A 15,623-nucleotide genomic window follows, 5' to 3' on the forward strand; every position below is an offset into this window, starting at 1 on the left:
TAAAATAATATTATGATTGGAATAATTAATTTGAAATCAAATTCTCTGGTAGAGTCCCAGTAGGAGCGTAACTCTTCCATTGTTCAACCGTTGCCGGCCACAAGGATGCTGTGGTCGTAGCCACCAGCACTGTCATGTCCATTGGTGCAAGTGCACCACCTTTATAGCACCTTGAGTCGGTTCGACTGCTGCCGGTTCGATTCAGATCAATGACAACCTGACCGGTCTGACCTAACCACTGGTTGGACCATCAGTCTGGTTTCACATACCGGGCCCGGTTTGACCAGTTTTTAGGTCTTGATCTCGATTTTGGGATCTCGTGCCTAATGTACGATCTTAGGTCCAATTTTCAAGTTCAATTGCTCATTGGGCCAATTGTTTGACTTGAAAATTAACTACCAAAAATATCATATTAATTGTAATTGACTTGATTAATTTAATTTTACTTGATCAAAATTAATTTTTCAAGAAAGTTCTTTAATAAAATTCTCTAGTTGAACAATTCTCAGACCACCTAATTTAATTCCATATCAAATAAATTGACTCAATTAGATTATTCCCAAAGTCATAGAAGTCTCTTTTCATTCAAATGTTGTAACACCTCTAACCCGTATCCATCGCTGAAATACGGTTACGGAGCATTACCGGAGTTTACATTTCAAAACTATCAAAAATTTTAATCATTTAATAACTCAACATCAATCATAGTAAAGTCAATCAATATCATACATATTGTTCCTTATACGAGCCCTCGAGACCCTAAAAATACATTAGAAACAAGTCAGGACTAAATCGAAAACATATAGAATTTTTCAAAAAAAGAAGAAAATTTTCAAATTACAGGGGTCACACGGTTGTGTGGCCAGGCCATGTGACTCACACAACTGAGACACTTTCCCGTGTCTCAGCCTATGTGGCGTTCGAAGTAGGGACACACAGCCGTGTCCCAGCCCGTGTTCGTGCCCATGTAACTCTCTGACTTGGGTCACACGGTCAAGTCGCATGCCCGTGTGCCAAGCCGTGTACCCTCGAAATGTAACCTTTAAAACCCTACAGGGTGTCTTAGGCTGTGTGGATGAGAAAACAGACATTTTCAAGCCATTTATTTCACCCTAAACATGCTCACACATACAAAACATTTGCACATACAATCAAGATTTCACACATACCTAAAATATACATAATAAAATCAATTCAATAGGAAATTTATCCATTCAACCAATATGCTAAAAGGCACCCCAAACATAATTATCAAATCAATCTAAATATGTGCACAATTACCATTTATCATCCATCTTGTCTCCATGCTAAAACATAGCATAATTGATATATTCCAAAACATAACCAAACATACTAAATTGGTCATTCAAAGTATACTTTCATTTGACCATTCTAACACCAACCATTTAAGCATAAAAAACGTTTAAATGACACCAATCTAGTCAATTCCAAATGACAAATATATATATATATATATATATATATATATGCCAAACTCATCAAACTAACATATACAATGTTCCACCTATACATGCCATTATAACCTTGATCAAGACATCAAAATCTACCGATAAAATCAATGGATAGTGTGATGGATCTCTGACTAACTTCCAACTTGATCGAGCTTCCGATAATCTGAAAAGTAAAGGAAAAATAACAATGTAAGCAATGAATGCTTAGTAAGCTCGTATAAATATTAAACATAACATTCCATTTCAATAATGAACTTTATAAGGTAAACATAAACCTATACCAATGCCTCAAGATCTATCAAACCATAATCAACTCACAAATTAGTGTATTTATCCATAACCTAGATAAATTCATCCATAACTTAAGTAAATTTCTCACATATAAGTAAACCCTTTAACTCATAAATACATTTACATTATCACATTACATCTCAATTATGAACTTATCATTTTATTACATTTCCTTACTTGTATCATTTGTATAACAGAAGACATAAGCATAAATATTTCATCATTAATACACAATTTAGTGCATTTACTCATAATTCACTCGAAATATCATAAGGTATGTAATAGCCCAATTTAGACCCTAATCGGAACGGTGGTTTTAGGACCACGAATTTGAGTTAGAAAAATATTTAAAAATTATTTTGTGTGTTTATTTTGTGTGAATTTATATCTATGAAATTTTCGTGATTTAATTTTGTCGTTTAGGTGTCCGATTAAATAAAAGGACTTAATCGCGTAAATTGAAAATTTGATAGTTTAAAGTATAAGGGCCAAATAGTTAGTGGATTTCTAAGTTGGGGAATTTATGCTGTAAATATCCCATAAATATATTAGTGGGACGGTTTAAGACTTATATTATGTGGTTTTTATATTAAACCGTTAAGAATATAAAAGTAATTTAAATATTAAAACATATATATGATATAATAACATAAAATAAACTATGTTTTTATCATTCTCTCTTGACCAAAACTAGAGAAAAGAAACAAATAAAGAACAAGGGTTAGGTTTTGCCATCTTCTAAGCTAAAATCAAGGTTCGTTCTTTGTCGATTTTTGATAATTTCTACGTTTTTGAGATCGTTGCTTTGAGTACTACAAAGCCCATGCTTAAATTTTTTATTTGATGAATATTTTGAGTTGTGTAATTGTTGATAGCTTATGATTTTTGTTTTTTGTTGATGAATAATGAAAGATATGTTTTAGACTAACATATTTTGTATTGGAGTTTTTGATGATTTTGAGTAATTAGGACTTAATTGCAAAAATAATAATTTGAGAGATAAAATGTGAAATTTATGAAATATATGGACTTGTACGGTGATGGGTAAGATTCAGCCAAACATGAGTATTTGAAAATTTTGTGTATTTTGTGTTTTGTGCAATAAGGACTACATTTTAAAAATTGTAAATGTCAGGGGTAAAATGGTAATTTGCCCATTTATGTGTTTTTGAACTAAATTGAATGAAAATATGTTTGAATGAGCTTAATTTGAGTATGTTTTGATCAAGAACCAAAGAAATCAGATTTGGATCAAGGAAAAACGAAAGTTGTTGACTAGCAGCCCCGTCTCATTTTACGACGTCCGAGGTAAGTTTATAAGCAAGTAGACGTGTTTAATTGTGATTAAATATGTTTAAGCTTGGCTATCACATCTCTGAATTGGTTTCAACCAAGTTGTCGCGTCCGAAAGTCCAGTATGAACCTTAGGAATAGTTAGGATGCGTATATTATGCATAGGATTCCGATACGTATGTGCGAGTAAGACCATGGCATCGATATATGATTTTGATATGTGTTTACAAGTAAGACCCTGTTTGGGACAGTGGCATCGATTGGGGCTACATGTAAAACCACGTCTTGGACATTGGCATTGTACGATTTATGTGTTTATCCGAGTGTCCTATCTAATCCCGAATGGTTCATCGGGCAAAGGTAAATCGTGATCAGATGTGTTATATGAGCAAAAAGGGACAAGTATGATTTAGTTTATTAGTTATCAATGATAAGGTAAATATGTGACTTGTTTGATAATATGTGTTATGCATGATATAAAGAATAAACTTTTATGGTTTAAATATGTGTATTCGGCTTTGAACAAACGATGTGAATATTATGGAAATGATTCTTGGATTTGCATTTATATGTACCCATGTATATTCGGCCATGAAAGTAGTTTTTGTACATGATGTTATAACCGGAATCTTGAGCTTATATAAATGTGTGTATTTGTAAATTTTATTACATGATGACAATTTAACTTAGAAAGCCAATTGTTACTTGGTTAATAAGATCATGGGAGCATTTAGCTAAGATAGTATTTTGCATGAGATTGTAGTATTTTATCTCAATTGTAGGTTTAAGGTTATGCATTGATAATGATAATATAATCCGGCAAGTTTAAATAAATTTGAATATGATATTAAGTTGTTTATTTGCTTATTGACTTACTAAGCTGTGGTAGTTTACTCTATGTATTATGTTATTCTATTTTATAGAGTTTGAAGTCAAGCTACAAGCCCGGGACTGTCAGCCAAGCTCATCACACTATCTACAGCTTCGGTATTTTAAATAGTCGAACTCGAACTATGGCATGTGTAGGCTGGATTTGTAACACCCCTAACTCGTGACCATCGCCGGTGTCGGACACGAGGGGTTAACGGCCAAATCCTCTCAAGGTACCAACCAATTTGACATTTCCAGTCAGGCTGGAAAACTGCGTCACCGTCGCCTTAAAAATCATATCTCGAGTTTCAAAACTCGGAAACTGGTTTCGTAAATTTTCCCTGAATTTACACTCACATACCCATCCATGGATTTATTTATAGAATTTTTGGTTGGGCCAATTGGTACAGTTTATTAGTTAAAGTCACCCATGTTACAGGGATCGACTGCTCTGACCTTCATGCGTTACAACTTGAATATCTCTCTGTACAGGGCTTTAATACTGGTTCCGTTTGTTTCTAATGAAACTAGACTCAAAATGGAATCTGTACATATAAGGCATGACTCCTAATTCTTTCTGGATAATTTATGGTAAATTTTCAAAGTCGCAACAGGGGACCCAGAAACCGTTCTGGCCCTGTCTCACGAGAACTTTAATATTTCTCAGTATATTGCTCATATGGTCGTTTCGTTTCGTCCATATAAAAATAGATTCATCAAGGTTAAATTTCATAATTTACTCACTATTTAATTCTACTTCTACTATTTTTAGTGAATTTTCAATCTCATCTCACTGCTGCTGTCCGCAACAGTTACTGCAGAGACTATGCCAATTTCATGAATCTTTCCTTGGCCTTAATCATCCATCATACATGACACAAATTATGGCCACCTTATCAAAATTAGAGTTTCTAAGACTCGTGGCTATAGGTTCTAGCATCCCGCCGACGACCACATAGGCCATTTTCACATGGCTTAAAGTTTACAACCCACAATTCGACAAAATATAATAGCCTATACATGCCAAATGTTCTTCAACAACGAAAACAATACCACAAGATTTCAGCCGGTGTGATGACTTCAACGACGGTCCCGATCACGCAAACAATAAGAGTCCGAGAGACCTAAAATGGGTGACAAGAAAACACCGAGTGAGTTTACAACTCAAGAAGTCATAAGCATTCATCATTCCATCGATAAAGTTACTACAACATGTACAACAAACGAGGCTAGGTACTCATCCATATCGAATCTATACCATAATACCTCGGACCTTTCGGTCCAATCTCGCACCAAATCATACATCCACATTTCATATTCTACACAACAAGATAATCAAGCATTTTACACATTAACTCATTTTCCAGCACAACCATACAATTTCAATCATCACATAGATTTAAGGCTTACCAAATTCAACCCCAAGCATGAACGTATTCTCTATTCGGCATGAGCTCGAGGTACTTACCCGATCCGCTGTCCGGGATTAACTCGATAATGTCGCACACCCAGTGCCAATTGTAATACAAGAGCATATAGTGAATCCGCACACTTAGTGCTATATATTTTCAGCTCGCACACTTAGTGCTATAAAATTTTCAGCTCGCACACTTAGTGCCATGTAATTTTCAGCTCGCACACTTAGTGCTATATATTTTCAGCTCGCACACTTAGTGCTATATAATCAAACTCGCACACTTAGTGCTGTACAATTTTAAACCCGCACACTTAGTGCCAATCTTGTCACCGTGTCCATTTATACCCGCACACTTAGTGCCGAGACCGATACCTTATGCATTTTGCTGCCTTTATACATTCAACAATGGCATCATTCCATACACATACATTTCCATTTACACATCAATTCATTTAAACACGATTGTGTATATATTATGGTCATTTACATCAACACCAAATATATGCTTAATGACTTACCTTATATTGGATGAAACGATTTCCAATCGACTACTCGATTATCTTTCCTTTGCCTTTGCTTGATTCTCCACCTCTAGCTTCTTGAGCTAAATTTAACAAATAAATTGGTTTTATCATTTGAGCATCGAAAGAGGAATTCACGATGCCTAGCCAATATATATATATATCTACTCATTAGGCATCAAAGTCGCATATGTACAAAATCATGAATCGAACTCAACACCTTAGTTAGTATTCCTCTTAGCCGAATTTTCTAAGCCAAGAATAGGCATCAATATGCTTGCCTCTAACCGAATGCATGCACACCAATTTCCCCTCATGTGGCCGAATATGCATGTCCATGTTGAGGCCAATTATGCACTTAATACCACACAAAAACAGCATGCATTTTACTAACTAACGCATTACATATTGTAGCTCAATACACATCTCTCATGTACTACATAACCGAAAACATCATCACAAGCAAATATACACCTTGAAATAGTATTTATGTCATACCAATTTATCATGTGCAAACACATATTCATGTAGGTGCAAGGGCCGAATCTTAAGTTGTTTATATCCAAATATAAACACATATCCAAAGCTCAAATCTTACCTACCATGCAACATGCATGAATCATACTTGTGGATATACCATGACCGAATACATCACAACACCATCATTTTGGTCATGATTAAGCAAAGAACTTAATGTCTTACTCAAAAATACTAAAAAGAAAGTCCAAGAGCCATCAATCCCCCATCACATATACCATTTACAAGCTTCATATTTAACATGCAATGGCATTAACACAAAATCCACCTTGGCCAAACACCATTTCCATGGCATAACAAGGATTTGAACCATGGCTAACATGAACATCAAGTTAGCAACTAAAACATGCATGAATCTCATGACACAACCTCATACATACCTTAATCTTGATGCCAATTTAGCCAAATCACCTTCTAGATCTCTTCTAAACCAAGCATGAAGCAAAAATCCTCTTTCTTCCTCCTTATGATTTTCGGCCAAAAGGATGAGAAAGGATGAACACAACAAATTTTTTTTCTTCTTTCTTTCTCAACTCACGGCAAGGGGGGGATTACCACACTCACACACATTTTTTTTTCATTTTTTTATCACCCATACACCTTTGTTTATTATTTCACCCTAATGCACCAACAAAACATGTTTCATGACATGTTTAGCCCATCCTCCTTGTCATGGCCGCCACCACCTATAAAAGGGGAATTTGACATGCAAGTCCATTATTTTGCATGCATGCTTTAATTAGTCATCACACATTTCCTATCATACTTTCAAAGTTCACTACTAAGTCCTTTCTTGTGGAATTCACCCTTATAACACTAAATCAATCATCATAAAATGTCATACATGAGCACACACATATTATAGGCATCAAAATAAATTTTTAATTATTTTTATGCCTCGGTTTTGTGGTCCCGAAACCACATTCCGACTAGGGTCAAATTTTGGGCTGTCACAGGATTTCATTTTGAAGTATTAGATTTTTGAGTTGTGTATAATCTAGCCATGCAAAAATGGCTTATGTGTTATGTTTGGGTTTGGTTTGACTAGACTATGGTTTGAGCTCGTTTCAATTATTTTGTTATATGTCATAGTTTAGGAGTGATTATGATATCGGTTTGAGTATAAAACTTGTTTATAAATCTTGGATGTGGTATGAATGTGGTAGCTTGGATGTGTATTATAATAAGATAAAATATGCATGTGGATGTTGATTACTACACTTAGCTTTAACCTAATATGTTTTGTTAATAATGATTCATAAGGTTGGTTAGATAATTCGGTAATGGAAACCTTGAGTAGGTGTGTGGATTAAATATGCAATTTAGTTTGCATGACATTAAATAAGGTAAAAATTCCATGATTGTTTTTGTCATTTACTTGGTATGAGTTTAATTAATAAGGTGTGACTTTAGAATCTAGGGTAAATTCACACTAGCACTTAAACCTTAAGGCACATTCGATTATGTTATATTGAATTAAATTGTATGTGTAGTTTATTACTAAATTATAAGGTAAGTTCTCAATTAGTTATATCATGAGTTTATACTGAGGTTGTTAATTGTGTCTGAAAGTAGTTCAGTTTTAAAATGTCGTAATGCACTTAAGCTTTTTATAACATGTTTCATTTCTTATATATTTTAGTTAATTGTATAACCTCAAATATGATTTGCTAATAAGCTCCATTCGAAAATGCTAGGAGTCTTTATTATGCATGTATATGTATATATATATATATATGTTCGAATGGGTTCATTAAAATTTTATCACAAAACATGAATACATAAAGATTAACAATATGGTGTTGCATGTAGGAATAAAGAGGTTGGTGATGAAATTCATTTTCCATTAATGTATAATCTATGCAAGTGCACAACTTATTCAAGAAAAGGTTTGTCATTCAACACTAAAGATATTGTTGAGTTATATGCTCGGTAAACGTATAAGTTGTGCTGGTGTACTTTGAGATATATTTTAATTATACTATGTGATGAACGATAAAATTTTTAGGTTCTGGTATATGAAATGATTTTACCCGTTGACGTGATATAGATGTCGAACTGTATTATGTCATGCATAATTGCATGAATTGTAATATGATCAGTAATGCCTCCTGACCCTAATCCAGTGACTTATACAAGGTAAGTCATGAACATGAATAACATCACTTGTAATCATCAATTTCATGAACATGAACATACTTTCATTGAACATTACCTTTTTATTCCTTTTCATAGATTCATGCCATAAGTCCTTGGAATACTTACCGATCCCTTCCTTTTCATACTCGTTGAATAAAATGAAATAACATCGAATAATGAAAATAATATTTTCAGTACAACTTACCTGTTACAATACATTGGCACAAAAAATACTAGGTTCAAAACCTGATATAACACATCGGCACGAACACTACTAAGCACAAGTTTGATATAATACACCGGCACAAAGCCTGCTAGGCACGAAGCCCGAATATTACCGACACAAAGCCTGCGAGGCACAGAGCCTGAATATCACTATGTTTCTATTTCTTAAAACATAGCTAAATGAAATTTAAGTTTTAACCAATAATGAAATAGTATGAAATATTCAATACAATTAATAACAACCGTATAACGAACTTACCTGGCTAAATTGTAGAAATATCAAAGTACAGGGGCTTTTTGGTAATTTTTCATTCTCCTCGATTTTCTACTCAATCTTAATCTAAATTAATAATTTCATTCAATTTATTAATTTAGACAATAAAATAATTCATTTTTATAAAACTTAGTCATTTTTTACATATTTATCAAATTGCCCCTAACATTTTACTTTTATTCAATTTAGCCCCTGAGCCTAAAACATGAAAATTAACAATTTTTAATGCAAATCCATGCTAGCAAAATATTCATGGCATTCAATATAGCCCTTTTTTTGCAATAATTTCACAAAAAACCTTGTATTTTTACTATTTTAACAATTTAGTCCCTAATCGAAAAATTCATCAAAAATCTCTTAATAAAACACTTTCAAATACCAACCAACATTTCAAATTCATAATTTAACATGACAAATCACTATATTCATCAATGGAAACATTCAGAATCTTTAATAGTTTCAAAATCGAAGGTACGAGCTAGATGGACCTAGTTGTAACGATATCAAAAACATAAAAATTAAAAGAAATTGGGCTAAAATGACATACCAATTAAGCTTTTGAACATGCTAAAATTCCTAGGTCTAAAATGGCTCCCTTTTCTTCTTTACAATCGGGTGAAGAAGACATGAAAATGGTGATAATGGCTTTTCTTTTATTTAATTAAAGTTTAATTATAAAATTACAATTTTGTCCATTTAAAATTCAACCAATTTCCAAGCTTTTAATTATCCAAAACCATCAACTAACTCCTTAAATGGTTTAATTATCATTTAAGTATCTCTTTCTTTATTCAATAAGCCATTTAATCACTAGAATGAAGTACTGATCAAACTTTACATCCTTTACAATTTAGTCCTTTTCAATTAATTAACTATCGAAACATTAAAATTTTTCAATGAGGTCAATTTATATTTATAAAAATATTTACGGCTTAGTTTATAGAAACGAGGTCCCGATACCTCATTTTCTAAAACCACTTGATTTTAGGGTCAAACCACTTAAACTTAATAAATTGCTTATATAACATAAATTATCAAATCAAAAACCTTTTTAAAACCATAGTTTAACTCGTAAATATTAAATAATAGTATTTACAAATTTACTCATCAGATTTGGTGGCCCAAAACCACTGAAAAACTGGTTGTTACAAATGCAGTTCGATCAAGCTTTGGTTGAGCTAACAGAGGGTCCAATAGGACATATACAATTAGGCTCTAGTGATTGTCATTATGTCTAGAAGCATCGTTCTGATAATTCGCAATTACTTAATCATGGATTCAGTTTACAAGAAGTACCATGATTGAAAACTCCTTATTGCATACTATTTACGAAAGCAATTGTAACACCTCAAACCCGTTTCCATCGTCGAATTAGGGTTACAGAGTATCATTGTACAACCAAAAACATTTAAAATTTAAATCATTCAATAAATTAAACATAATATAAATTATGTATAAACATGCATACTGTCCCTAAATCGAACCCTCAAGGCCCTAAAAATATACTAGAAACAATTCAAGACTAAATTGAAACCATTTGGAAAATCTTGGAAAAAGACACAAAAATTTGGAAACAAGGGTCACACAGTCGTGTGGCCAGTCCGTCTGCGTCACACCGCTAAGAGACACACCCATGTACCAGGCCGTACAGCTATCAAACTAGGGACATACAATCGTGTCCCAGCCCATGTCCTCACCCCTGTAACTCTCTGAGTAGGGTCACACAGTCATGTCACATGCCTGTGTGTTAAATCGTGTAACTCTCTGAGTTGCCCTACACGTCTGTGTGCCGGGCCGTGTGTTAGGTCGTGTAACTCACTGACTTCCAACCTAAGAAATCATCAGATGACACACGGGCATGTCACCAAGCCGTGTGTCTCACATGGTTGAGTCACACGCCAGTGTCTCAGGCCGTGTGGACCCAAATTTACCTAAAACCAAGCCATTTCCAAGACCATATCATGCACAATCATTCAACCCATTTAAGCAGACTTTAAAGAGACTTAAACATCACCAAAACACACATCAAAATTCCATTTCAAGACCCTAACTCAACTAACCAATATGTCATTCTAAGGCACCACAATATACTAAAACATCAACCACCCAATCATGTCCATATTGGACTAATTCATACATGACAACCTATTCATTTAATTACCTAAAACATACCACATATTGACCATTCTCAAACCAAAAAATAGTACCTAGAAGCCATACTTATCCATTATCATAAAGTGATCAAAAGGAACTTATCTAAATAAACTTTATAAGTCCATTATCCAAACATGAACACCAAAGCACAAACATACCAACTTACCATTTACATATTCATCAAAAACACCATTTTAAATCACCCTATACATGCCATTATAAAACATTGGCCAAAAATACTCCAAAACTACTGAAAAGACTTCTAGATAGTGTGATAGATCTCTGACGAGCTTCCAAACCGATCGAGTTTCTGATAATCTATGAAAACAAAGAAAAAACAACTACGTAAGCATTGAATGCTTAGTAAGCTCGTATAAACCAAACTTAACTTACCACATCAATTACATAAAATAGGAATAAACATAAAATCAACCATAACCATAAGCTTGACATAAGCCTAACAACAACATCAAGTTCACAAGTTAATACACTTGTTCATATATATATGAAATCATCCATAGGATATGTGATTCATCATGTATGAACATAACATTTTGCATCTTCAATGTTCCATAATGTCATGATTCAATCCAATTGATACTTACCCTTTCATTCCATTTTCTTTCCCATTGAACCATTTAGAATTACCTCGGATACTCGACAAAGCTCACACAAAGTGTGCCTTTACATATAACTGTAACTCTTCGTTTACATCATTGCTTACACGAGCTGTGAAATGGGTCTGCTCACATGAGCTGTGGGTCGAAACGTAAGCTACACATGCTACACACACAAGTTGTGAAGAATCTACAACAAATGCTAGACCTCAGCTATCGATAGGACACTCAAGACCAGCACCCGAAACATGAAATCCCTAATGACATGTCATTTGTATCATAAGAATTCCTCAGGTTCAAATGGGACTCGATATCCGTCAATTCAACATAACATTGATATGTTTATATATATTGGTCCATTTATATTAAGAGTAACATAGCAAAACATTCAATTTAAGTAACAATAACACAATAAACGTTCATATGAACTTACTTCGATGTCTAGAGGCATGAAGGTTAAATCGAACTAATCCAAAGCTTTTGCTTTTCCTCGATCTAGGTCCGAATATGGTTTATCTTGATCTAAATAGACAATTTAAATCAATTTAATAATTCTAGTATTCAATTTTATCCACATTTCATATTTATACAAAATTACCATTTTACCCCTAACATTTTAACTTTTCACAATTTAGTCTTTAAGCTCATAATTTCAAATCTAATCATTTTAATCCCTCTCATAGGCTAACCGAACTCTTTAGGCACTTTTTCCAACCCAAATAAATCATCATTTCATAAATTCAACATGAATTTTTACTATTTTTACAAACCAATCCCTAAATGGAAATTTCATTAAAAATCACTTTACAAAACTTGTTTATTTCTCATCAAAGATTCATAATATATCATTTAACATCAAAAACCATTCCAGAACATTCATGGCTTAACCCTCAACCTTTAACAGTTTTACAAATTAACCCCCAAGCTGTAACATCTTGATTTTCGGGTTTTTCGCGATTCTTGATATTTTAAGTAAATTTCTAAAATTTGGTATGTGATTATAGAATTCATAATTTGGGTATGTAAATGGGCCTATGGAAGGCCCATGAGTTGGCCAAAACCCGGTAGAATTTTTAAATTTTAGACTTAGGAGTTAGGGGTTCTGACTAGGTGCCCTTATATTAAGTTGTGGGTAAAATGTATAACAAAAAGAGCTTTGGTAAAGTGGCAAGGGTGACGCCACTAAGCTCCTAAAAAGGTGGCGTGTGGAGCATAGAGGAAGACCTGGGTTCGATTCTCTGTGTTGGCAAATAAGAGTATTTATTTTATGTGCGGTGAAGGGTAAGTGTTGGAACCTAAGTGGATTCTGTAAGAGGAGAGTTGGATCAAGTCAAATGCATAAATTAAGGAGGGATAAGGGGAGAGATTTTAGGGATGTGATATAGAGATAGAGTTGGCCGAATAAGGGAGATTGGAGAGGGGATTTTCGGCAGAGGGGTATTAGGTTAGTAATTTCGGCATTAGGGTCTTAGTTGTGCCGATTTCTTCTTTGGTGTGTAGCCTTTATCTCTCTTTTCTTTTCTAGCTGAATCTACCTCCCTCCTATTCATTTTTTCTTCCTTTTTCTTCTTTCAAAACGGCCCACTATTTCCCTTCATTCACCATTGTTTCTTTCCTTAATCTCTACTTCTACCGAAATACCGCAAAAAGCCGAAATCAGTGAAGATAGGGGGTGCCGATTCTTTGTGACCAGCAACCTTTTCTTTTCTTTTCCATAGTTGGCGTTCGATTCCTTTACCTTTTAGGCATCCAGATTCAAGAGGAGAAAGACTGTGGTAAGTGTTCAAACTCTAAACAATTCCTAGTGTAACTTTGGCCAAAAGTCGAAACCCCAAATTTAGGGAGATGGTCGAATATGGGCATAGACTTTATGGGGTCTTCTTTTAATATTTTTGGTTTATTTATTGAAGGAGCAGCAAGGTGTAGTGTCGACTTGGAGTAGCTTGGATCACTGGAGTAGCTAGGCCTAGTCATCAATCGCGACAAAGGTAAGGTGCCTAAGGCCATTATAGAGGGTGGCCGAATGTGTAAGTGTTAATATTGGATAGTTCTTGATTTGGTTCAATTATTGCGAGCTGATATATTTAACAACTGATGGTAGGAGAAATTGTGTAGGAGATCTCGTCGAGGAATATCACAAATCAGGTGTGTAAACGAACCCCTTTCATAGCTTAAAGCGTTAAATGCCGAAAACCCGAAAGGCTGAAATTCTGGCATTTCGAGGACTCGTGAGCAAGCGAATGCTCATTAGTTAGTTAGATTCGTTGAGATGATGATCGGGAACATTGGAAACGGTAAGAACATGATTTTTGGCATTCACGGTAAGTTGGGCCTCGAGGGGCTGCAATAGGGCCCAACAAGCTTTCGGGCCGATTTGGGTAAAATTGGTAGAATATGAAAACTAGTTAAATTACGCATCGAGACTGATAAAACCATTATAGAATATAGGCTAAATGGGCCTAGATGACGGAATCGGCTAAGTAAGGCCCATTAGGGGTTTTTGGCCCAATAACTCGATTTCGCTAAAAACGGGCCAGAATCACTGTTTGCACCCATGAATTGTTTATAAATGTTAATGAACATGGAAACCCTAATTTTTGGTAAAATTACAAGATTACCCTTATAATATGAAAATGACCATTATACCCCTAGGGTTTATACATGAACTCAATGCATGGGATTTTGATAAACATGATATGTATGATATGCACATGATATGTATGATATGCACATGACATGTATGATATGCACATGATATGTATGATATGCACACGAGATGGTCATAAATGCATTGGGTTGGGTTTTTATATGGATGGAGGAAGTGCAAAAGCTCTTATGCCCCAGTTATTAAACGGCTTATGCCCCAGTTATTAAAAGAGGCTAGGCCTCCAGTTATATGATAATGCAGCTATGCTGCCAGTGGAGAGTTATAGCGGGGTGGGTCGAGTTAATCCCTACATGGTGTGTTGGTTGGTACGGGTGGAGAGTAGCGGATGGTGGGTTGAGTAGTCTCCCCAAATGGGTTGCATTCTTTCATTTGACATTACATGTGTTATAAAGATGGGCCTATAGGCCATACCGTTTACAGAAAGGCTTGCCCAAGAATATGAAACTTGAAAAGCCTTTGCCGGTGTTATGAAATATGAATATGAAAAGGGCTATGGCCCAAGATATGTTTGAGATTGATTTGGGCTTAGACCCAACAGTGATTATTGTTTTGGGCTCGAAAGGGCTTGTTGCACATCGAGTTTCCAAACTCACCCCTTTCCTTAACCTTGCGGTGAGCCTTGATGTGGGGACTTGGGCGGAGGGTATTCGAATGGCCACGGTGATTGTCTTTGGACTTTTAAATAAGCGTTGGTTTTCTTTAAATTTCCATTAAATATTATTTATTATTATAGTTTTTTTGGGGTTGTAATAAGGCCATTTTAACTTTTCTTTTATTTCTTTTCGGGATTATTTTAACTTTAATAACTTTAAACCTGGTTGATAATTATTCAAATGGGCTAGACTTAAGACGTGTTTTCAAAATGATACTTGTTTCCAAAAGAGTTCAACACCACGATTAATCGATTTATCAAAGTCGTTCACTTAAACAAATTTAAACTCGATATAACAAAGTGTGGCTATGGTTGTGGGCATGTCTAGGATTGGATCCAATCAAAGAGCTTGGTACTTGAGCAGCCTTCATGGCTCACCTCCTCTGCCTCGGATACCTACCGGTGCCTAGCTTCCATACACTTTGTTAACTCAAAGAAAATATATGGCTTTTAAAACACTAAAACGAAACACGGATTTTTAACTCCAATGTGG

Source organism: Gossypium arboreum, chromosome 6 (assembly GCF_025698485.1).
Source record: "Gossypium arboreum isolate Shixiya-1 chromosome 6, ASM2569848v2, whole genome shotgun sequence".
Lineage (NCBI taxonomy): Eukaryota > Viridiplantae > Streptophyta > Magnoliopsida > Malvales > Malvaceae > Gossypium > Gossypium arboreum.